The sequence below is a fragment of the Hylobates moloch genome, unplaced genomic scaffold (assembly GCF_009828535.3).
Source record: "Hylobates moloch isolate HMO894 unplaced genomic scaffold, HMol_V3 SCAFFOLD_11, whole genome shotgun sequence".
NCBI lineage: Eukaryota > Metazoa > Chordata > Mammalia > Primates > Hylobatidae > Hylobates > Hylobates moloch.
Window position 1 is genome coordinate 54,296,590 of NW_026652286.1, and position 23,901 is coordinate 54,320,490.

Consider the following 23,901-nt stretch of genomic DNA (forward strand, 5'->3'; position numbering starts at 1 on the left):
TCATAAAAGTACCATTACATTAATTAGAACTTTGTAAATGCTGTAATTAAGATACTCTGTGACAGCTGTCTTTCCTGTCCCTGAGCGTTCCTAAGAAATCTCCTAACACCACTTATTTCTGAACTATCATCTGCCTAGAGCTGGGAGAAGCCATCTGTTAGTATATTTGAAATGTTAAGTGACAAAGGGGTTTCAAACTATTATATCCCTCAGAATCCTTTTTTAGAGAGAAAAAGCAGCAGCACTTGGAAACCATTTCTCAGTGATTTTTTGGCTAGACCTAGCAGGGAAAAAACTAGATTTATTTTTAATCTTGCGTCAGTGTTAAGTGGTGGAAAAAGTCCGGAATTTGGAGTGAGGTAGATCTGACCTGATTGTTAACAGTATGACCAAAGACAAGTTACTCAGTCTGTCTGAGCCTCAGTTCCTTCATCTTTATGATGGGGAAATATCACAAATGAGGACGTCATGCCTACTTTTCATTATTGTTGAGAAAATAAAAGGATACATTTCAGGTGTAATGCCTTATAAAGTTTCTGCCAAAGGCTAATTTTATTTTATTTTTTTTGAATTTTTTAATGTACATTTATTGTCAGCAACATTAGGAACATTACAATTTTTAAAGGGTGTCGGTGCAGCATACCAACATGGCACATGTATACATATGTAACAAACCTGCACATTGTGCACATGTACCCTAAAACCTAAAGTATAATAATAATAAAATAAAAAATAATAATAATAATGAAAAAAAAGAATTTGCTATTTGGGGGCACCGGCTAATTTTATTTTAAAGTACCATCAGAATGACCTTAAAGAAGATACAGTGCTTGACTTTTTCCAGCTATTTTATGCAGCTTTGGAATATGTGTTTGTCTTCAAAACTACTTCTCAGGTCCTCAGGCCACATTATACTTATTTTTATTAAACCCAAGAGGTAGCAGAGAGAGTTTTACTTAATATGCAATAAAGAGAAATTCAGTATCTACTATAATCCACAATTTCTGATTTTAAGCAAATCACTTTACTCTGATACTGGTGGGCTGGGGGAGGTCTCCAAATGCCAGTAGGACATTGACATTGTAGCGAGAAGGAGTTTAAAAATGAGCTAGAAAATAGTGAAAGTAAGGACATTTATTGCAAAGTGAAAAGTACTCACTCAAGAAAGGGGAGTGTGGGTGTACTCAAAAGAAAGTCACATGCAAGGGGATTTGGGGCTGCTACCTTTATGGGTTTCTTTAACTAAGGGGTGGAATATTCATGGAGACTCCTGGGAAAAGGTGGAGATTTCTCAGAACTGTGATGCCACCCATTTTTACACCAAATATGGCTGTTCTTGGAACTGTCATGGCACCAGTAGGTGTGTGATTAATATGTTAATGACCATATAAAGGGGTCCATGATAAAAACAAAGTCAAATCCAGTACTGTGTTGGGTCCAGTAGTTCTTAACCAGCTTGGTCCACATCACGTTTTTGAGGGTCTTTTCAGCCCCTACCTTCTGCAGCTTTTCAAAGTTTCTTTTTGCTAGTCATGTGAAACTGCTGCCTGGAATTTTTTATTCTCCTGTGACCACCCTGTTTCAATTGGACTTCAACTGGAAAATGATGGAAAAATTAGGGATGGTGTATAGTTTTACTGTTAGAAAAATAAACTGAAATAGCAATACTATTTAGATCACATTTTTTAAGTAGCTCATTTTTTAATTATTTAATCTCATCTTGGATTTTTTTATTATTCATGTTGTTATTATGAGTTTTGATGAGTCAGTACTGTTCACACTCAGTTAATTTCTATTAAACTTTAATTTTCCTAGCAGTTCTATGGAGTAGATATTATTATCAAAACCATTTTTGGAGATAAGGAGGCTGTCGTGGGCTAAGTGACTTGTTCAGTGTCACACAATTCTAAGTGACAGAGCCTAGACAAAATTATAAAACTAACTCACACCAAAGTGCATGATTTTAATATTTTCTGCTAGTGCTTTGCAAGTTGCAAAATTCTATGGAAGTGGAAAACATTTGTTTTACAAGAGAAAGGACCAATGAGCTCAATGGCACTTTTTACCTCTGCATGGCATAGAAAAGCAATTCTTATTGTTAAGGAAAATAGTAAACATTTAAATAAGACTTACTATGTGCTTTACATAATTAACTCACTTAATCCTGCCAACACTATGAGATAGTGACTTATTTTTCTTATTATATAGAAGAGTAAACTGAGGCAGGGAAAGGCTACCTCCTGGAGGTTGTGTTAGAGTAGGTAGCTAGGCAGACATAATCAAGGAAAGCAGGGAAGGAGAGGCCCCCTTCCCCAAAAATGTCAGGCAACCATCAGGTAATTGTCAGGCAATTATTAAACTGTCTCTATAAAATAATAATTGTCACAGCTGGCACCAGGAAAAGCAGTCTCCCAGTAGAAAAAACCTGAAGTTAGTGATCAGCACTTCCCAGTAAGATCTCAGGAGTTTGGTAAGTGGGCTCCAGCATGCACACTAAGAGGCAAAATGGTGGAGTTTAACCAATATATGAAATTCCTCCAGGAATACTTGACTGGTAATGGAAAAACACCTCAAATGAGCATGCATACAACTTCAGTAAGCAGTAGCCTAATATTCATCTGTCTACTTGAGAAAATGAGATTTGATCAGCACAAAAATAAGGTAAGGACAATCTACACAATTTATATTCTACCAAACTTAGATCCATAGAGATTTCTCTGGGGATTGTAAGCACTTGTTTTTTCTTGGATAATATGAGATTAATGGGAAAAATGGAGAAATAAGGTAAAATTAAATATTATCTTACAGGTTAGGAAGGGAAAGCAAGCCATTGTAAATTCTGGATTACAACTAGAGAAACACATAGAAATCCATAATGAAATAAGTGGCTGAGGAGAAAATTCAACAATTTAAGATGAAAGGAAAGAAGAATGAGATGAAAAAGATGAATGAAAAAGTTTTAAAAAGTCGAAATCAAATAACAAAATTAAAAATGGCATTAAAGGTAGTAAATATCAAAGGAAACCTGGTGGGGAACTGAATCAGAATATAGAGGACAAATTTAATAAGTTTCTGAGTTAAATATTAAAATACAAAAATAGTAAGAGAATAATTTGAAACACTGAAAAGTGAAATCCAACGTGAAAACACTGAAAATTGAAAGCCAAATCTACTTATTCGGTGGTAGAAGCCAGACTAATTACAATAGAAACAATAGTTTAAAATAGAATAAAATAGTACTTTCTTGAACTTAACAAAGATTCATGGATATAAAATGAAAGGGCTTCCCAACTTTTAAATAAACCTAAGTGTTCTTTGTATTAATTATAGACATTACAGGCAGCTATATTGCTCAAGTTCAACAGGGTGTAAGTATTGCAGGACCATATTGGCATAATCTCTAATCTAAAATGAGTGAATGTGGGGGAGGGGAAGAATATAAAAATGGTATGATCCAGAAAATTAGACCACTTGATTTTAACCAGACCTAGGTGATAATTATGTGTTTATCTTTGAAAAAATATATATGTATACCCTGTACACACTCTCACAGAGATCCTGAGTCTGTGATCAGGCTCTCATTCAGGCAGGTCGTCCATCAATACAGGTGAGTTTTTGATACACACCCTTGGATACGAACTACCAATTAAGACAATGCTAACGATTCTAATTGGAGGTCTGTGTCAGGAGTTCTATGTTGATTATCTTTTATAAAATTTATGACTGCCCATTACATAGTAATCACTGTTATTTTACAGATAAAAAAGCCACCCCTCAGTGAGGTTAAATATTTTTGATAGTATATACAAAGACTTTTCCTTGTGCAATGCACTCAGTATCCATTCAAAGTAGATATTATCCCTTCCCCTTTGCAAATAAGAGATGAAGTGAAATGTCCAACATCATAAAGCCAACAGATATTGGATCCAGTACTCAGAGTTTTTGACATTTAATTACATCCACAATATCAAAATCAGAATTTAAACTGATGTCCATCTGACTCCACAAATGTTACCCTATTTGTTTAACTAACTACTCAGGAAGTGAGGAGGATATCTTGAAGTTTGATTAAGTATGGGCAGCCCAAAGGACTGTGTAAATATTTTCAGTATGCCAAAGAATGGAGTTGCAGACTAACTTTTTATGTTTCCTTGTTTTTTATACTTATAGGTATATGTACCTTATTTTGTCCCCTAGTCCTCAAACTTCAAATTACTTTCTATAATTCTATTTATCTCCTTATTGCATACCAACCAGAGAACTAGATGTAGGAAATATTATTCTAAAGATTCTCCTTAGATTATAAAATAACTGTAAGGAGTGGTTTTTATTTATACTTCAGTGAACTGAGTGGTTCCCAATGAGTCATTAAGTCTGAATGTGGTGAGAATGTGCCAGAAAGCTCCTTAAATATTTAAACGATAACAGAAACAGTAGATGGTGGTATAGCATAGTATATTGGGAAAATGTGCTAGAGTTGGTTTCAGAAGACTCTGAGTTTTTGTCTCAGGACTTACTAGCTGCATACATTTAGCTGAGCATCTTTGCTCTTTGAGTTTCCTCGTTTATAAAGTGGTATAATAATAACTAGCTCACATGTTTCATTTCACCAAAACTAACAGTGAGCTATAAAGCCATCTAATTCTCTTTTTCCATCGATTGTTTGGGGAATATCCACACTGAGCCACAATGTCATATATAACTAACTAACTTAATTCACTAACCATTTAGCCGGCTCAATTTGCCTTTGGCTTCATTATGCCTTTCCTGTCATGAGGATGCCCCTTATGTACAATACATTTAGCTAAACAATTTATCCGTAAATTGTTCCTAAGTTTTAAAAAGTGGTCTTTGTTAAGAGGATCTACTTAACATTGAGCTCAATCCTATATTGGGCACCATAAAATGTGTTTTCTCTGGAAACAGGAATTGGAAGTTTGTCTCCAGCATTCCTACTAGACTTATGAAAATTTCAGTTTTCACTGCTGTAAGAAGATCTTAAAGATGATCCAAACAATATCTTTATTTTTCAAAAATGACCATAGTACCAATAAAAGTAAAGTCACTTAACCTAAGTGATATACTTATTGGTAGATCATGAAATTCAACTAATATTTCCTGTTAGACTATTGCTCATTGTGTTTATCCATGCTGCTAGAGCTGAATTCAATCAGTAAAAAACAACAAGCCATAATGCAGCTTATTTGAAAGTGCTGCTCTTCTTCAATTTTGTTACTGATTTTAGAGTTTCTGAATCACTGAAGTACAAAAATGCAAACTTCTTGAATCCACTCCAGAATGTCTCTAAGAGTCATCAAACTCACAGGCTTACAAGTTTTTATAGGCTTACCATAATCTTAAATTATATCATTTATCAACCTTCCCAGGGACTTAGGGAATTATGTTGAGTCAATACAATTGCATTTATAATTCAGACATCTTGAGCATCAATTATATTTTCTCTTGCTTCCACGAATCATTGCTCAATTTTTAATAACTCATTGGACATTGATCACTTTCAAGGCCATTCACCTTGAGTAATTGGGCAGGTGCCATCAGATTTCTGAATTCTATAAACAAAAAATGGCTTATGTTTCAGCATGTTAAATGTTTTTGAAAGAAAGGGCAAATGGGGTTCTGCTTCCAAACATTCAAACATAAATAAATACTCCCAAACTGGTGAGTTATACATTTCAATGCAAGGTGTTTTCTACTTTGATTTTTTGGGTTCTGAGTACATGCTCTCATCAAGAGTTTTAGCGTTTTTGATAGGACCAATGTAAAACCCCATAATCTTTGATTTCAGACCAACACTTTTTATAACAATACCAATGTTTAACCATGAATTTAAGCAATTAATGATGTCAGTTTCAATAGGAATATGGATTTTTACTCAAAAGTCGTAAGTAATAGGTTATGGATAATGAGAAAATCAGATGGTCCCTATTTCTTGCTCAGCAGCTGCAAATGTATGTTTATTATATTGGTCATCATTTATTGAGAGTCTACAATATGGTTTAACCACATCATATGTTGGTTAGAGCTATTGGTTGTGAAGTCACTTGGCCCTAGGCTCCCAACCTGATTCTACTGATTGCTTGCTGTGTACATCCAGTTAAGTCTGTTAACCATTGCGAATATCTATTTTTTAAACTCTATAAAACCTGATTAATATCAATTTCATGGTGCTGTTGTGAAGAATCAAGTATGTAAGACACTATGCTCAGGTTTTGACAAATTGTAAGATCATAATACATGTTAGATATTAGTTTTCTTATTGTTAAATATTCATATCTGCAAACTGTCCTGAAAATTATTATTATCATCACTTCAGTAAGATTAATTTATTTCCCCCAGGTTGCACAGTGAGTAGGTGGCAGAATTGGGATTCAAAATCAGATGCCTCATTTTAGAAGTTATAATCCAGATCTGTGAGAATCTGTAGCCTCTGGTCTTACTGATACATGATAGCATCCCCCTACATTTTGTATTAAATTGTTGTGCTGACATGGTGTCTAAATTCGCTAAAGCTTTTAATTCAATTTGCAGACAAATCAATAGTGTTACTGGAAGTTTACTATGAAGTCTAAAAACATATGTTTTTGTCTATTGATATCTTATTGACAAAACCACCAGTATACCACAAAATGTAAATATCTTCTTGAAAGTATTAGTGTCAATTTAGAAAGATAATTAACTCCGAATTGGACTGACTTTTATAATCTATGCATCGTTTACATGTCCAATAATTTTGATATGAGGTAGAAATTTGATGTGTTTTGTTTTGATTTTTGTAGTATACTTTTACTAATAATCTGTTTCTATCTCAATCCTCATTCTCTAAATCTTACAATGACTTTTACTGAACATCTAAAATTTATTGTTCATGAATAATCAAAACTGAAAAAATATGTATTTGCTACCCTCAATGAATTCATATTTTAGTGATAAAGACGGACAACTAAACAATTTCAGTACATACAGCATGTCTTATAATTACAAAAAGCACAGGGTAAATGAAGGGACAGAGAAAGGCTTCTAAGCCAGCCTTAGGTGGCAAGGTTACAAGAGGAAGAAAGCTGCCATGAAAAGATCCTAAGAAGAGGTATTGACTTTAAAAAAGTAGAAAAAGGGAAGGAAAATGTAAAAGATCCCCTCATATGTATTTCTCTGTTAGTGAAAGGAATGCTTAAGCACTTGGAATGATTTACAGTCACTGACTGCCAGAAAGTTTCAACGCCAGAACACTGAAAAGAGCTGCAGCTCTTTTAATGCCAGCTGAATAACAGTTTAGTAATATTGTCCTTGTATATTTTAGCAGTTTAATCATTTTACTAAATTGTATTAGCTTGATCTTTGTTGGTGTAGGGCAGCTGGCTTATCATGTGGTGGTAGGTACTATTAATTTTTAAAATACTTTACACAGCAACTGCTTAAGATAATCAATAAGTTATTGTATGTCCTGACTCATCATGTTCTTGTTTAGGTTAGCAATGCATATTTTTACATATTTTAAAGGAGGATCAGGGGATTTACAATAATCAGAATGAAGAGACAAAATTGACAAATAGTAGTGTAAAATCAACAGTGATAACTACATGAACAAACTTTATAAGTTGCATTTTAGCCACATTTCTCACATGTCATGAGAAAAGCATGCAGTAAAAATCAGTAACAATAATTCAACAATGCCTTAACATTTTAGAGCACTTGAATTTTAATTCATTTTTATAAATTAATACTCCTTAAGCTCCTATCATGTGAGATATATAAAAATATAAATCATGTCTGCTTTGCTGTTAGTATGATAGCGATATGTAGACTAACTACCTAACGGTATCAGGTATTTAAAAATAAAATATAACTGAATAATGTTATTCATTTTATAGGTTGAATTCCAGTCATCAGCAGAGATAGAAATGGTGGCAGTAGCCTAGGAAATCACTGTAGTTCAACACATCTTATGAATGCTTCTGGGAGAAAAAAAAAATAGAGGAAGAGCCATTTGTGCAACAAAGATTAATTGAATACCACAACAGGACAAGAGCCATTCTAACTGCTGGAAATACAACAATTAAAATACAAGAGTGATCCTTCAGAAAGTTTGCATATTATTTGAAGAAAATAGCCAGGAAAATCATAGAAAAATATTGGGTACTTTGAGAGGAGAGAGACAACAGATCATAAAAAGGATTTTATTCCCTGTTAAGAAGTTTAGATTTTACTCTAAAACCAAAGTAAAGCTTTTTGAAGGATTTTAGAAGGGAAGTGACAAAATCATATTTGTTTCTAGAAAGATCTTTCAGGCTTCACAAGGAAAATGAATTAGTGGGAATAGACAGAAAGCAGGTCGGTCAAGGAAGAGAATTTTGTACTAATTCAGGTGAGAGTTATCACCAGTAGTGTAGAAGGGGGATAAAGATAAACATTTTTTTTTAAATATTAAAGAGGAAGAATCAATAGGACTCCCTATTTTTACAAACTGGATGATTAGAAAAAGGGGAGAGTCAGATGACCCTCAACTTCCCAGCTTATAGTACCGAATGAATGGTGATGTCATTTTGTTCCCTAAAAGAAGGGGCAATTTATATTTCTTTGTCACTTAAATTAAGAGTGCTCTTACACAGATGATGATCCAAACTGTTGTTATATTACTGTGACTTTTTTTCTCCCTCTCTTTGTGATGAGGAGCTTTTTAAGTGAATTTTAGTAACCTCAGAACTTAGCAAGTGTTCAATACATGTGTACCGTATGAATGAAATAATGAATGAATGAATAGATAAATTGCTGTATATTACTTTATTTGAAATTTACATCATCCCTGAGGGGAAGGAAAGGTAGATATAATTATATCAACTTTAGAAATGAGAATTCTGATACAAAGATGGGTTGAAGCACTTGGCCAAGATTACCCAGCAAGTAAACACTCACATGCCAGTAGTCTTTTCACTGTATCAGCCTACTTCTTACTACCTGCTTTTTCATTGTCCCACTCCTCATGAAAAAGTTCCTATGAGTTATGGGGTCTTCATGTCCAAATTAACCAAGAAGATGTGCACTGAATTTCCCCATAATAAATTATGTGATATCATGGGGCATCTTATAATCTACAAAATTACTATAATTAATGAAGGCATGTCGTTGGTGACTGGATCCATCAAGCTGTTCCTAAGTTTTGCACAGCAGGTAAGAGATCAGATGCAAAGGGTGATGATCAGCACTCCACAGTCAGTTTGACACACATACACAGTCTCACACACACATGCACAAGCGCACACACATACACCTCAGAGAGCAAAAAATGCTCTCCTTCAGTCTAAAAAATAAAGCACTTAAGATCATTATGTGGTGTGAATATGGCTGGCAGAGAGAATAAAGGTGTTGCTCCCACGTAATCAAACCCAGGAAGCCAATTAAGAGTTGTAGGGACTTTGTGTAGAGTTCCTGATATCTCTGTAAGTTTTCTCATGGCACTTGGAGAAATGAATGAAAGAAAAACAAGTAAATCTAACATAAAAATAACATGCTAAACAGGAAAACAATGGTTTCTAAAACCCTTCTTCTGCACACCTCAGATTTCTAGGAGTTTCAGAAACATTGTTCATTTTTAAAAGTTATTAAAATCAACTATGTGTCAAATAGTGTGCTAGCTGCCTACAGAGGCAAATGAAACACAGTTGTCAGGGGTCCCCAACCCCCAGGGCTTCTGATGGTCCCTGGCCTGTTAAGAACCAGCACAGCAGGAGGTAAGTAGCCAGCAAGACTTATGGCTGACATCTGCCTCCCGTCAGATCAGCCAGGGCTTTAGATACCCATAGGAGCATGAATCCTTTTGCGAACTGTCCATGCAAGGGATCTAGGCTGCACACTCCTTATGAGAATCTAACTAATACCTGATGATCTGAGGTCAAACAGTTTCATCACCAAACCATCTCCCCACCTCAGTCTATGGAAAAATTGTCTTCCATGAAACTGATCCCTGGTGCCAAAAAGGCTGGGGAACACTGAAGTTTTCGACTATCTAAGAGAGTACAAAATAACACAGGAGTTGGAAGTAAAAATCACACAATTGAAATATAATGTGTTTCATGCAGTAATAGAATTGTCCTAGATGGTGCAATGAAGTCAGAAAGGTGAAATTATAATGGTGACAGTGTTACCCTAGATAAGCATTATATAATTTTGTAGACTGAACAAATCTAACATAAACTGTTCTGAGTAACACTGTCCACATCTCAGAAAAGAGGAGAGTAATAGTTGTTATTTGATAGGTTATCAAAGGAGTTATTTATTTACTATTTTGAATGAATCTGAGACAGCTTCAGATGGTAGATGATGTCTTTGCAAATTTGGGGGACATACAATTTCTCAGGCAGCTGCAGGAAGAAAACATTCTGGGCTAAGGGAGCAGTATGTACAAATCGGTGACAGTGTAACACAGCATAGTGCAATGTGACATAGCAGATGCTTTCCCAGTACTCACCCTCAGCTCAACCCTCTCTCTTTTTTTCCTGCTCTGTCCTCTTCATGCTTCCTATTTAGATGCCAAAATGCATGCCATTTTTAAGTCTGCAGTTAAGGGCAATTAGCAAACAAAGACAAACATACCACAAGAAATATACCTCCTGTCTGAGCCTCAGTTCAATCATTTTAAAGGCCCATAGAAGCTTTAAAATATGCTCAAGAAATAAATTTTGATCAAAAAGCCTAAAGCTCTGGTTGTCAGTTCATTCTCTGTCCATTCCACTCTGCCCGAAAGTAGGCATTCTGCAGAAGGCAATCAAAGCCAGGCATCGAAGAAATGTACAGAAATTAGCCTCTCCTGAATATTGTGCATTTTTCAGATGAGTGTAATTCCAAATGAGAACAGAAAAAAAGTACAATAAAAATACAAACCTAATTGACATATATGTCCTCTCAACTTTAGAGCGATGTTGAAAAATGGCAGTCAGTAAGTCTAGAATCACTCCACAACTAATATACATAAGCTCTAATGTCAATCACTTCAGATGTAAAACAAAGCAAGTTAGAAAATCATGCCGAATCAATGAAATAAATGAGAGGAAAGATACAAATAAGCTATGGTAATCATGAGCTCGGCCATTCCTGGTTAATGACTTCACCAACACCACTACCTGGCAAGAAATGGTACTTATACTTCTGAACTCTGTGTAGATGCATGCTTATTTACTTTTTTAAAAAAAACATATTAAGTGAATCTATGTAACAGGTATATTATATATTATATATAGCATATATATTATCTATAATAATATATTATATATAGCATATATATGATCTATAATAATATATTATATATAGCATATATATTATCTATAATAATATATCATAGCATATATATACATATATGCTGTTACCATGTTTTAAATTTGTTTATTTTATGCATTAATTCTATATTAAATAAAATCTTATATTTCCAGCATGTTATATATAAGTCGCAGTGAAATTTATGTATGAATAAAATCTCACATTCATTCTATAGAATCACAAGCCTGTGAAGAAAGATATGAAAATATAATATTAAATATGCAATTAAAATGACTTCTTTGTGTATTTGCTTATTTATGCCAAAAATAAATATAGGAAGAATGAACCAGAAACTAAAGAGATTAGGTACTTACAGGAAGTATATTAGAAACAGGATGAGAAGGGTAAGGGGTATGGGGGAGTGAGCGAGATTTCTCTGAGTATAACTCGTACAGTTCTGACTGTTGAAATTACGCTGAAGTTTTACACAATCAAAAACAGAATCAACAATGATAAGGGAAATTTTTAAATGGCATGCAAACATAAACAAATGAACCTAATTTATTTGAAATCAATAATAACCACATTGAAGGAGGTAAAAGGGGAAAAAAGAAAGAAAAATTATTACTTTTATGAGCCCAATATTTTGATATTATACCCTAAGTCTGAAGGCAAAAAGCTGTAAATAAATAAATAAGATAGATAATGAACTCTAGTTAGTAGAGCTATTTATTTCAGTGGCATGTGTGTGTAAGCAATTCTGAAACCACTTTCTGTATATTCTAGGATTCAGCAAATAAATAATTATTTTGTAGTAAGTATAGCTGAAAGTTTCTCACTGCTGGAAAAAGGAGTTACAATGCGCAAGGGGAAAGACTAGAACAAATCTGCATAAATAAGCAGATACAGATAATATTTTAAGTAGATAAGACACGTAGAGAGATTCCTAGAAATACGTGTGTATGTATATACAAATGCCCTATCTCTATTTGTTGAGAGAAACTGGGAACAAGGACATCATAATAAAAATGGGCCCATCACACACCAAAATATGGTTTCTAATTTAAAATTTCCACTAAATAAATTAATTTAGAAAATGCAGACAGAAACAATTCTCCTGAAGAAATAGTTAATTCTAGGGCTGAAATTGAAAAAGTATGAGATGAGTCTGGTTCATTTTATTGTAGGAAAAGAAAAGGTTTTCAAAGTATGTTTGAGACATATTCAAAAAACACAGATACTAGATTGAAGGAGCTCCAATGAGCCAATCCGGGGCTGTTTGAGCATCCAAAATCTCAGTTTATAATCAATGGAATAGAATAAAAAATGCAATAGCACAAACTACTATAAATTAATGAATAGATAAATGAGAAAGAAGGGATTTATTTGTAGTAGAATACCAACTGCTGAGGAAAGAATGATGGAATTAGAAATGATCAATTATCAGCCATAATAGTAATAACTGATTTCATCATAAATCATCATTGGGTGTTAAAACTAGTAAATTAAAATTTGAGGGATAACAGGATATTTATATAGTCTCAAAGTATCTCCCTATAATGTACCTATTAATTTCAAACAGAAAAATAGAACATTATAGTGGAGAAATCCACCACCACCTTAAATAAATGATCAAAGTTAATATTACAGGAAATGAGACAAATCAACAGTGGATGTGCTACCATAATGCACTAACAAATCAGTTCTGTGACTTTCCTGCCAAAATGTGTTATCAACAGCCAACATAAGGAAACATCAGACAAACACAAATTGAGGGTCATTCTACAAAATAAGTATCCTGTACTCTTCAAATATGTCACAGTCATAAAAGACCAAAAAAAACTTATTTCAGATTAAAGGAGATTAAAAACTTGTGATAGCTAATTGCAATGCGTGATCTCAGATTAAACATTAAACAAAGACAAAAATGTACACACATAAACACGGCATACAAGCATAAACACAGAATATTATTGGAATAATTGCTGAAATTTGAATAAGGCCTATGGCATCAATTTTAAGTTTTTGACTCTATGATGGATATGTGAGACAATTATTTTATTTTTAATAAACATACTTTGAATATTTTAGGGGTTAAGGGTCTTCATGCATATAAGTTACTCTCAAACACTGAGAAAAAATAGTAGGTGTATGTATATTATCAATATTTGTGTACTTATATATGAATATATGTATAGAAAAGTAACGTGTAAGAGAGAATATGAAAAAACAATTGTAGTTAATTATTAATACTTGAAAAATCTGGGTGGAGGGTATATTTTATTCTTTAAAAGATTTTAGAAATTTTCCATAAGTCTCACATTATTCCAAAATGAAAATTTGAAATCATGAAACAATACTTCATGTAATTTGTCATTACAAAAGTGCAAATTTAATCCCAGCTTCTCGTGGGGCTGACGCATGATAATCGCTTGAAGCCAGGAAACGGAGGTTGCAGTGAGCCGGAGATTGCACCACTGCACTCCAGCCTGGGCAATGGAGTGAGACGCTGTCAAAAAAATAAAAAAAAAAAAAAGATAGATAGATGGAAAGTGCAAATTAAATCACAATCAGATAACGCCAGACACATATCCAAATGACTAAAATTTTAAAAGCAAATGACAATATCAAATGATGGTGATTATGCAGAGCACCTAGAACTTTAACACTTCACTAGTGAGAGTGCACAATGGTACTTCCACTTTGGAAGACAGTTTGGCAGTTTTTTATACAAACATGCACTAAACATATACCCAAGCAATTCCACTCTTAGGTAATGAAATGAAAATCATGTCTACACACAAAAATGTATGTGAATGTTCAAAATTACTTTATTTTTAACCGCCAAACTGGAAACCTTTCGAATGTCTCTGAACTAGAGACTGGATAAACACATCATGGTATTAATATAAAGTACAATATTATTCAGCAATAAAAGGGAATTAACCATAGATACTTGCTAAAACATGGATGAATCTCAAATGCATTACACTAAGGAAAAAAAGTCAGATCCAAAAAGCTACATCCTGTATGTACACCTTTTTTTTCTTTTTTTTATTATTATACTTTAGGTTTTAGGGTACATGTGCACAATGTGCAGGTTTGTTACATATGTATCCATGTGCCATGTACATATTTTTACTACAGTTATGCAAAGTGAAAACTGTAGGAACAGAAAATAGATCAGTAATTGCCAGAATCTGGGGTAGAGAAAATAGCTGACTGCAAAGGGTCGCCAGAGAATTTTGGAGACTGATGGATGGAGCTGTTCTTTATCTTCATCATGGAGGTGGGTGTGCGATTGTCAAAACTCAGAGAATTGTGTTGTAAAAAGGGTAATTCTCCTGTATATTATACCTTAGTACAAAGAAAGGGCAGAACACAATAAATTTAAAAACATAAATTATTGACTCAAATGTGCAAGCACTGAGATTATTTTTTGAGGGCCTGTTACTCATCATTCAACTTCTGAGACAAGGAATTTATTTCCAGTATCTCCTAATTATTTATCACTAATAATACTAATAATAATAGCATTGAATGCAGGAAGATCAGGGGTTGCCAGGGAAGGCTTCCTGAGCTGAGTGATAAGGAATAGGCAGTAGAAAAGGAACATTTGGGAAAGGGACAGTGGTGATATCACAAGGAAGTTATTTCCACTATCTACTAATGATTTCCAGTATCTACTAATGATTTATCTCTCCTTGAAGTTTAGCAGGCTTCTGGAGGCACTGAGGCCTGATATGACACAAGGTTGAGACACCACTCTCTTGCGTAATGCAGTGCATGGAGCCCAAGGAGAAAAAGCGAAGAGAAAATTAATACAACAAAGTTACTAGTTAGGTCAATCATCCAAATACATTGTCCATTTAAAGGAAGTAGACCATGAGAGAATGCGCTCGAATATTAAATAAGTCAGTGTCTGGGAAACAGCTGCTAAAAAAATTCCTTAGAATGGGGAGAGAGGATGCATCAGGTATTTATGGAGTTCTCTCTTTTAAAAAAATTGTTTATTTATTTGTTTGGCTGAGGAAGAATAAGCCATTTAAAGTGTTTATCCTTGAAATGAAAAAAAAAAAAAAAAAAGAAACTTTCTCTGTGAAAGATAACCAATCTCACTATGGAGTGTTCTGAGAACACATGATTCCACATCTGTTTCTCCAGCTTTTACTTTTTCTGGTGGATCAGATACTAGAGCTGCCTGAGGAACGATGTCATATTCAGCACTGCTTTACCATCCAGAATTATCCAAGCAGATCACAGAGATGCAAGATGAAAAAGAAAAATTTCCCTTGAATTGGTTTAAGCCAAAAGTGCGGAAAGGAAACGGGTAGAAAATAGCTGGATTTTGAAGAGGTCCCCTAACCACTTTGATCATCTTGAAGGATGCCACATGGGAGTTCTCCAGCAGCCTACATTCTCAGTAATGGCAGTAGTATTGGAAGGTTCACAGCAGTGTATGAAATATCTGCATATAAGGGCAATGCTTCCATACGTGATATGCAGTTACAATTGTAGCCATCAAACCAAGAAAAATAGACCCAGTTTCTATAACTTGGAAGTAGAAAAATTATTTTCTTTCTGAGACAAGCAAAGGCAAAATCTGATATACTGACTGTTTAGGATTTGGCCTTGTGAGAAAACATTTGTTATAAATTGTATATAGAATTGAAAGCCTGCGCAGCTCTTTCACTGAATTTTGTGGCCCCAGGTATTGGCAGATAAGGAGACATGGCACAGAATCGTGCTATCAATATTTGACAATTTTCTGGCCTTACCTTTTAACGTGGCTTTCAGCCTGTTTGGGGTTCTATCAAATTCTGATCCTTCTTTCCATGTTGAGTTGATTTTTTTTTTTCACACACTACACTGCCTTATAATAAATGGGACAGAATAACGGGTTGGTCACCTTGCCAAAGAAAAGATTGCAGAGTAATGCAACTTTCTGAAATTTAGCAATTCTGATGTAGCATTGATTCACTGACTATTTTTGTCAGTAAAATAGTTAATAAGTGTCATTACTAGGTTATTAATGGCCCTGCAATGGTATTGTAAAATTTGTTAAACTATAGTATAGAAACTTATTAAATGTATTTATTATTGAATGTATTTTTGAATTTATTTACTATTATAAGTATATAATTCTTAAAAATTTGTAGAAAGCAGTTAAAATTACTTTTTTCCAATTGAGATAGTTATCATTGCTGAAACAAAAGCCTAAGTGTGCTAGAATAAGCACTTACATCTTTCTTCAATTTTCAGTATTTTAGAATTAAAAGAGAAAGTGGGGAGAGAAACACATCAAAATTTTCTGATATGCATAAAAGTACCTTACATTAGCAGAGAGGTAAAGCAGTTTGCTTATTATTACAGAACAAATCATCGACGTAACTAGGAAGAGAACACACTCTCTTGACTTTAATTCAAATAATTTAAAACATCCTGCCTTACCCTATATTCGTGAAGCAAATACTAAAACATTACAAGAAATAACAGCTTTGAATTTAATTAGAAGTATTGTTGTCACCTAATATTTTCTTCAAACAAAAAACTAATAAAACAACAAAGAACCTTACCTATTTTCAGAGTGGCTGAGAAATTCCTGTATGTTTTCTGATGAATGTGTTTATAGAAGTCTCAGAGCATCATACATTGGTACATGTCTTTTTCGTTTTGGATTTACAATGATTCTCCTCACACAGAATTAAAGCAATAAAGAGCTTAAGAAAAAGTTTTCATTCCATATCAACTCTCAATTTACTGAACCATCCATTAAGACACTGCCCTGGGTACTTATATATGTATTATCTGATAAAAACTTTATAATACTTCTATGCATTCATTCAATAAATCATCAACAGTTGATTAAGAACTACCCTGGCACTGTCCAAGTTACTATGGGCACAGAGATTAAGTTCTTTAAGCTTTCAGGAAATAGTATTCTTGAGAGGGAGTCAGACAAGGAAACTAGCCATTTCAAAAGAGTAAGATAATACTCTGTAGGAGAAGAAAGCCGAGGATTGTGCCAGGGCAAGCAAGAATAGCATTGAAGCAAGATGCAGGAAGATCAGGGGTTGCCAGGGAAGGCTTCCTGAGCTGAGTGAAAAGGAATAGGCAGAAGAAAAGGAATATTTGGGAAAGCGACAGTGGTGACATTACTAAAGTCAAAGAATCCAGAAAGTTATTTTTATACTCACTTTCCATTTATGTGAGCTGAAGTTCAGGGTAGTGAATAAATTTCTCAAGGTTACACAGTGGCTATGTGTTAAGCACCAGTAAATTTATATACTATCTTAAGTATGAAATTTGCTGCCATTAATCAATAATTCTGGCTGTTTTTGTTTCAGTATGTTTATTTTATATCTACTAAATTTCTGAGTAGAGACATATTTTTCAACATTCTCCTTATAACATTTCATCATCTATACTATCTTGTTCCCTTCTGCCTTCTATGGACCAGTGAGAAGAGAAATAAAGACTGGAGCAATGCATTATCACAGTGTTTGAATCCTAAATAAAGGAGTGGAACATCACTTTCCCAGTGGATGCTGTACATATAGCCAAGAGCAAGACATGCATTGAACATTTCCAAAAATAATTGGAAGCACACATGTTGTTAGGAGTAAATATCCAAAAATGTTGGTTAAAGTGCTTCCTTTCAAAGCAGAAGTCTCATGTTGTCTTCCCAAACACCTACTCTACCTTTTCTGAATTATCTTTCACAGAAAACATCAACATCTTCCTTCTGGTCTTCCTAATTCGGCCATGACAATAGCCAGTGTAACTTCAGAGGGTCACTAAGACTCATTCTTCCCTGGTATCAACGCATGTGAATGTGCATACACACACACACACACTCTCTCTCTCTGTATCTCTTTCTCTCTCTCTCACACACACACACACACACCTTTTCTCTAGATTTTTACCCTACGTGGCATAAAAATGAAATTGGTGCTTCGGACTACAAAGATCTGTATGATCTGGTCCCTGCCTCCTACTCCAACCTCACGTCAGGCTCACTTCTTAGTTTCTCAGCTGTGCCAAGCTTTTATCTGCCTCGTGGCTTTTTGAAATGTTGCTTCTTTTAGTTCCTGACATTGCTGACTCCTACTCATTCTTTAAGCATCAGCTCATATCCTCAGAGAAGTTCTTACCTAACTGCTCCGGTCTTAATTAGGTTATCTCTCTTATTCTATTTCAAATAATAATTCTTTTTTCTTAGAACCTTATGCATTATACATTTTTGGTGGCTTATTATTTTAAATGCATATGTTTCACATAAACTTATTGAGGACAGGAAGTGTGACTTTTGGATTCAGCACCCAGGCCAGGCTATATAACCTGTGACGTCCAGTGGAAAGCAAAGTATGAATCCCTTATTCAACGTTATAAGAATTTCAAGATAGAGATGGCAGAATATTGAACCAAGCAAAGCTGGCTTCTGGGAACAGGACTGCACAGGTCATGCAAACACATGAAGCTGGCCCAGCTACCATTTGATACTCAATATCTATCTTAACATCTGTGAAAGGAGGACTCAATAAATACTAATTTACCATAATGAATAAATTACTAGGAAATGAATTATAGTGATATGGATTCATACTTGTATGTGAATAACTAATTCAGCATATTCCCGAGGAACACATTTTGAGAAGAATGGAGAAAGAATATAAGGCGTGGTGAAACAATAGGAAAAGAGAATAAAATAGAGACAACCAGAGGCACAAATTTTTACCTTCAAAATTTTGCTTGGGGGTATTTTTCATATATTAGAAAACTTTCAAAAAAACTTTTGAAAAGTGAAGAATTTGACCATTTAGGAAGAAAGAAAATTAACATTTTGCATATATAAAATATTCTATACACAGGATGCTTTCAAATACATTATTTCATTTTAACCTTCCTAACAATTGTGAGAAACATATTTTATTCTTCATGACCTATATTTAAGAAAACTATAGCTCAGAGAAGGAAGAAAATATACTTAATTTCCCAAAGTGAGTTATTTTGTGGGCTGGAATGAATTTTTGTACGTAGGACAATACTTTCCTGATCTATGCCTAAAGGCAGTTCACATTATGAAATATCTTCCCCGAAATTTTCCAGGTCTGGCTTTGGTGCCTTGGAATGGCTGAGGCCAGCAGTGCCATCTAGGTAGAATATCATGAGCCTGGGACACACATGGACCTCCAGACCCAGTCTCTCCCATTTGAGGTTCCCTCTGATCTTCTATGTCCACCTATATCTGCAGGATCAATCAGCTATGAGAAGTCAAAATTTTAAAAATGACAAAGCGCTCAAGATCCAACACAATGCTGAAGTCTTTTGATCCAGAAATCATTTCCCTTGGAATATAATCTAAGAAAATGATTAAATAATGGAAAATAAAGCAAGATGTTCTGTTCATTGTAATATAACCTATAAATGTAAGGGGGAACATTTTATCAATTTCATTGTCCATTATGATTCTGCAGGACTTTGAATATAAATTGACTTTGAGTGAGAAATTCAGGTGAATAAAACTTATAGAAAGAAAATTTTGAAAATTATAATACATTAAGCTCTAAAAGAACAGTACTTCCCAAATTGTAGTCTAAAATCTTCCTATTTCAAAAGCACCTGCTGGTTACATGTGCAGGCCTCTACCCAACTATCAACCTCTAGTCCCTGAATTTGCTTAAGACTCTCGTGTTGTAAAGGGTTCTTCCTCACCAGTATGCATTTTGACTGCAGTGCTTCCTCTGGTTTACAGCGACAAAGATGAAAGGAATGGTGGTAAACATTCCGTTACCCTGTTCATCCTCTGCCACAGGAATTCAAGGTGATCACCTCACCCACTCTGTAGGCTCCAAGCCACATATCTGTCAGCATTGTTGGAATAGCCACACTTGCCTTCCCTACAATGCCAACTGGTTCTTTTATTAGTGTTCTCTATTGCCTCTAATCAATACTATCAGGAGTGCTCTTCTCGGTTAGTCTTGCCGTATCAAATACACATCAGACAATCCTTGCGCAAATAAGGCAACTCTTCCTACTCTTCCAGGGGACTCTTGCTTATCTTCTCAACTGGTGTTAGTTTGTGGGCAGGGATAAGACAAACATTTAAAAAGACCACATTCTATATAGGAAAACAGTAAATAAAGAGCTCAAGAAAAGATACAATTGAAGGATTTCTCTATGTTCATACTAGTATGAATGATATGTTTAATATGATGAGAAAACTAATTATTATTCACATGTACTACATACGCTCAGTATGACTTGCATTTGTAGTCAACATCAGTGAGGCCCAGTAGCAATTCCTGAAAGAGTCAATGGAAGCCAGTATTCACAGGTGGCATTGTGAATGATAAATAGGTTGGATGATGGTTGGATGATGCAGCATTATGAATAAACCCTGCATTAAATAAGTGGAATTAGGGAACTAGACAGGCAAGTTGTTCTATGTTTTTTTAGGCAAGTAGATTTTGAAGAGCTATGACATTGTGAGTAATAATAGCATTACGTTTTCCTCACGGTAGAAAATATAAAATCAGCAAGAGATGTCACATTTAACAGTAAAATATACAGAGAGATGGCTCCTAGTCCTGAAGAGGAAAAGAAGGTGCCTGGACACTATGAGTAATCTTCAAGTGTATTCATTAGACAATAAAACAATATATGAGTACCCTTTCTCCACACGTTCATGATTTGATCTTCATTGATAAATCACTGTATCTTAATCGGGCCCATACATTCTGTATTATAATTTAAAATCAAATTGTTGGTATTGACAGAGTCCCCACTACACACACACACACACACACACACACACACACACACACACACAATGATTTAGGAGGTTTAAATCCACCTTTTCTCTATAGGCAACCATACTCATACTCCAAAATAATTGGAAAAGGCAACCAATGCAGCAAAAGAGAGGATAATGCATTTGATTTTTGCATGCCCAAGGAAGCATATGTTCCCAGTGTAAAAGCAGAAAATCAAGTACAGTATTTATCGACCAATAAAGGTAAGCTTTTTTTGTGAGGGAAACTGAATTATCTTTTACCAGCAAACTATGTTTAATATCACAGAAGATAAATCTTAGGCTTAAAAATAGGAGGCAGGCTGCATAGATGCACCCAACAGTGTGGATAATTACAACAGAGAGTTATACCTGTTAACCTGGTAGTTTGGACCAATGCTCCACAGAAAGTTAAAAGAAGCACAGTTTCTGCTTGGAGGTTTGTTCTCTGGGTACAGTGGTATTTGATTATTAGGTCTCATTAGCTGTTGAAAAGTGTTACAGAAGCCACTATTTAGTGATGTGGTGTTAAATTTATTCTTCCAGTATCATTACATGGCTATGCACAAGTTACGTATCACCTTTGAGCTTCGATGAAGTGATGAGTGAACTGATGCCTGGAGAACTGGGGAGTAATTATGCAGGCAGAGAATGAGGGTGTGGTTGGCCTAGAGAAAAACTTTAACTTTCTCAAGAGAAGAAAGCATATGCTCTTTTGGAGGGAATGAAAGCATGTATATTTGTTTGAATGTACTTGAGGGTATGATAAGAGAGAAGCTAGGGCTCATCTGCCAAAGGCAGATAGTAGCAGCACTAGTAGATCTGAATAGTGGCATATAGTCTTGTGCTAGTGCTTATTAGGCATTGAAGACTTTTATATCCAGACAGTTAAAAAATCTTTAAAGTCATACTTCTTAAGTGCTCTGAAAATAGGAGCATAAGAAAACCCAGGTGGTAAAATACTTAGTCACAGATATTATTTTGGATTCTTCCCCCATTCTAAAATCCCAGAGATATTGAGAGGCTTATTTGATGCCTGAAAATCTGGTGCAGAATTGATCAAAATAATATTTAAAAGGTTTTCTTTAATTCCAATAGTATCTGTTTATTGTTCTGAGCCAAAGTGAGCCTAGATATCTTTGGATATCTTTCAGAGACTCCCAAGTTCTCCATAGTCCTTCCATCTGAATTCCTGTGGGAAAAGGGCACTGATAGACAACTGCAGCTATCTTTCTAACACCTATCCTCTTTCCCCTTAAAGTGGGAGCCTTTTTACTTCTCAGACCACCTAGGCCTCCATATTTCTGAGCTTCAGAGCTCCTTCTCTGACACTTCTACTCTTTTTGAAAGAAGATATTATGATCTAATCCACAAGACCCAACGTATAATTGCCCTCAAAGGAGGAAAGTAAGGGGACAGAGAAAAAAATGTAGCTTAATTTATCTTATGTTTCTAAAGCAGGAAAAATAAAGCACAGGATAGAATTGGAGATCACTATGTTAAGTGAAATAGGCCAGGCATAGAAAGACAAACATCACATGCTCTCACTTATTTATGGGATTTATAAACAAAAACAATTGAACTTCTGGAGATAGAGAGTAGAAGGATGGTTACCATAGGCCCGGAAGGGGTGTGGAGAGTTGTGGGGGAGGGGGAAATGGCTAATGGGTACAAAATCAGAAATAATGAATAAGATCTAGTATTTGATAGCACAACAGGGTAACTATAACTAATAATAAATTAATTGTACATTTCTAAATAACTAAAAGAGTACAAGTTAACATCTATTTTTAAAGTACTCGAAAACTATCAGATAATTGCCATCTCCAGCCGCCTCATCCCTAATATTCATTCAAACACCAACTCTTGCAGAATCCACTCCCTCAGTGTGTTCCACCTCGTCCCACCTCCTTCCAGCTTCCTTGCCAACATCCAAGGCCAGGTTGTCATCTGCCCTCAGGTGAGTAACTTCTACAGCCTGGCAAATGGTCTTCTCCTCCACTGTTGCTCTTCTGGGATCCTATCTCCATATCAAAATGAAAGCTATTTTTCCAGAATAGGAATCTGCACATGTTCACCCCACTGCTAAAAATCATCTGCCCCTTATCCTTCAGATGAAGTCCAATTGCCTTTTCTTGATGCAGGTCTACAATTCTCCCCCTGGCTTCTCTCCTGTCATTCCCTCAAGTACATTCAAACAAATATACATGCTTTCATTCCTTCCAAAAGAGCATATCCTTTCTTCTCTTGAGAAAGTTAAAGTTGTTCTCTAGGCCAACCACACCCTCATTCTCTGCCTAGGTAATTACTCCCCAGTTCTCCAGGCATCAGCTCACTCATCACTTCATCGAAGAGAATTTTTCTGGAATGGTCAGTGGGATGTGTGTCATGCCAGTCATTCTGTAATGCTACATATTCTTTTCACATTTCATAATTATTTGTTTGTTGCTAATCTTCATTAGAGTGTAAATGTTATAAAGAAAGGGACCATTCTGTCTTGTTTGCTTAGTCTGGTGCCTAATGTCGTGAGTGTTGAATGAAGATCCATTAGATGAATGCATGAAGGAACAAGTAGTGGAATGCCTGACAGCCTAATTATGCCCTTGCAGGTGTTATGAGCAATATTCAAATTTAAATCTATTTTAACTTGCTTATTTCTTTCAATTGTGCTCAATTTCAGAGCTAAACTACCCCATAAAGGCTTAAATTTTCAGTCAAGAAAAAACAAAACACACTTACATATGTTACATAGTATTTTAAAATTTATTTTGAATTAATTGTGGAGTAACTATTTTTTCAGCCAGTGACCCTATTTGACCCTATGACTCACTATGTCGAAA

At 34.9% G+C, this 23,901-nt stretch overlaps 1 long non-coding RNA gene across 1 annotated transcript in view; it reads right to left on the reverse strand.

The window, feature by feature from the left end:
- The window catches only part of LOC116476752 (uncharacterized), a 322,923-nt gene that overhangs the window by 60,806 nt on the left and 238,216 nt on the right, over nt 1-23,901 (reverse strand). The window lies entirely within an intron of this gene.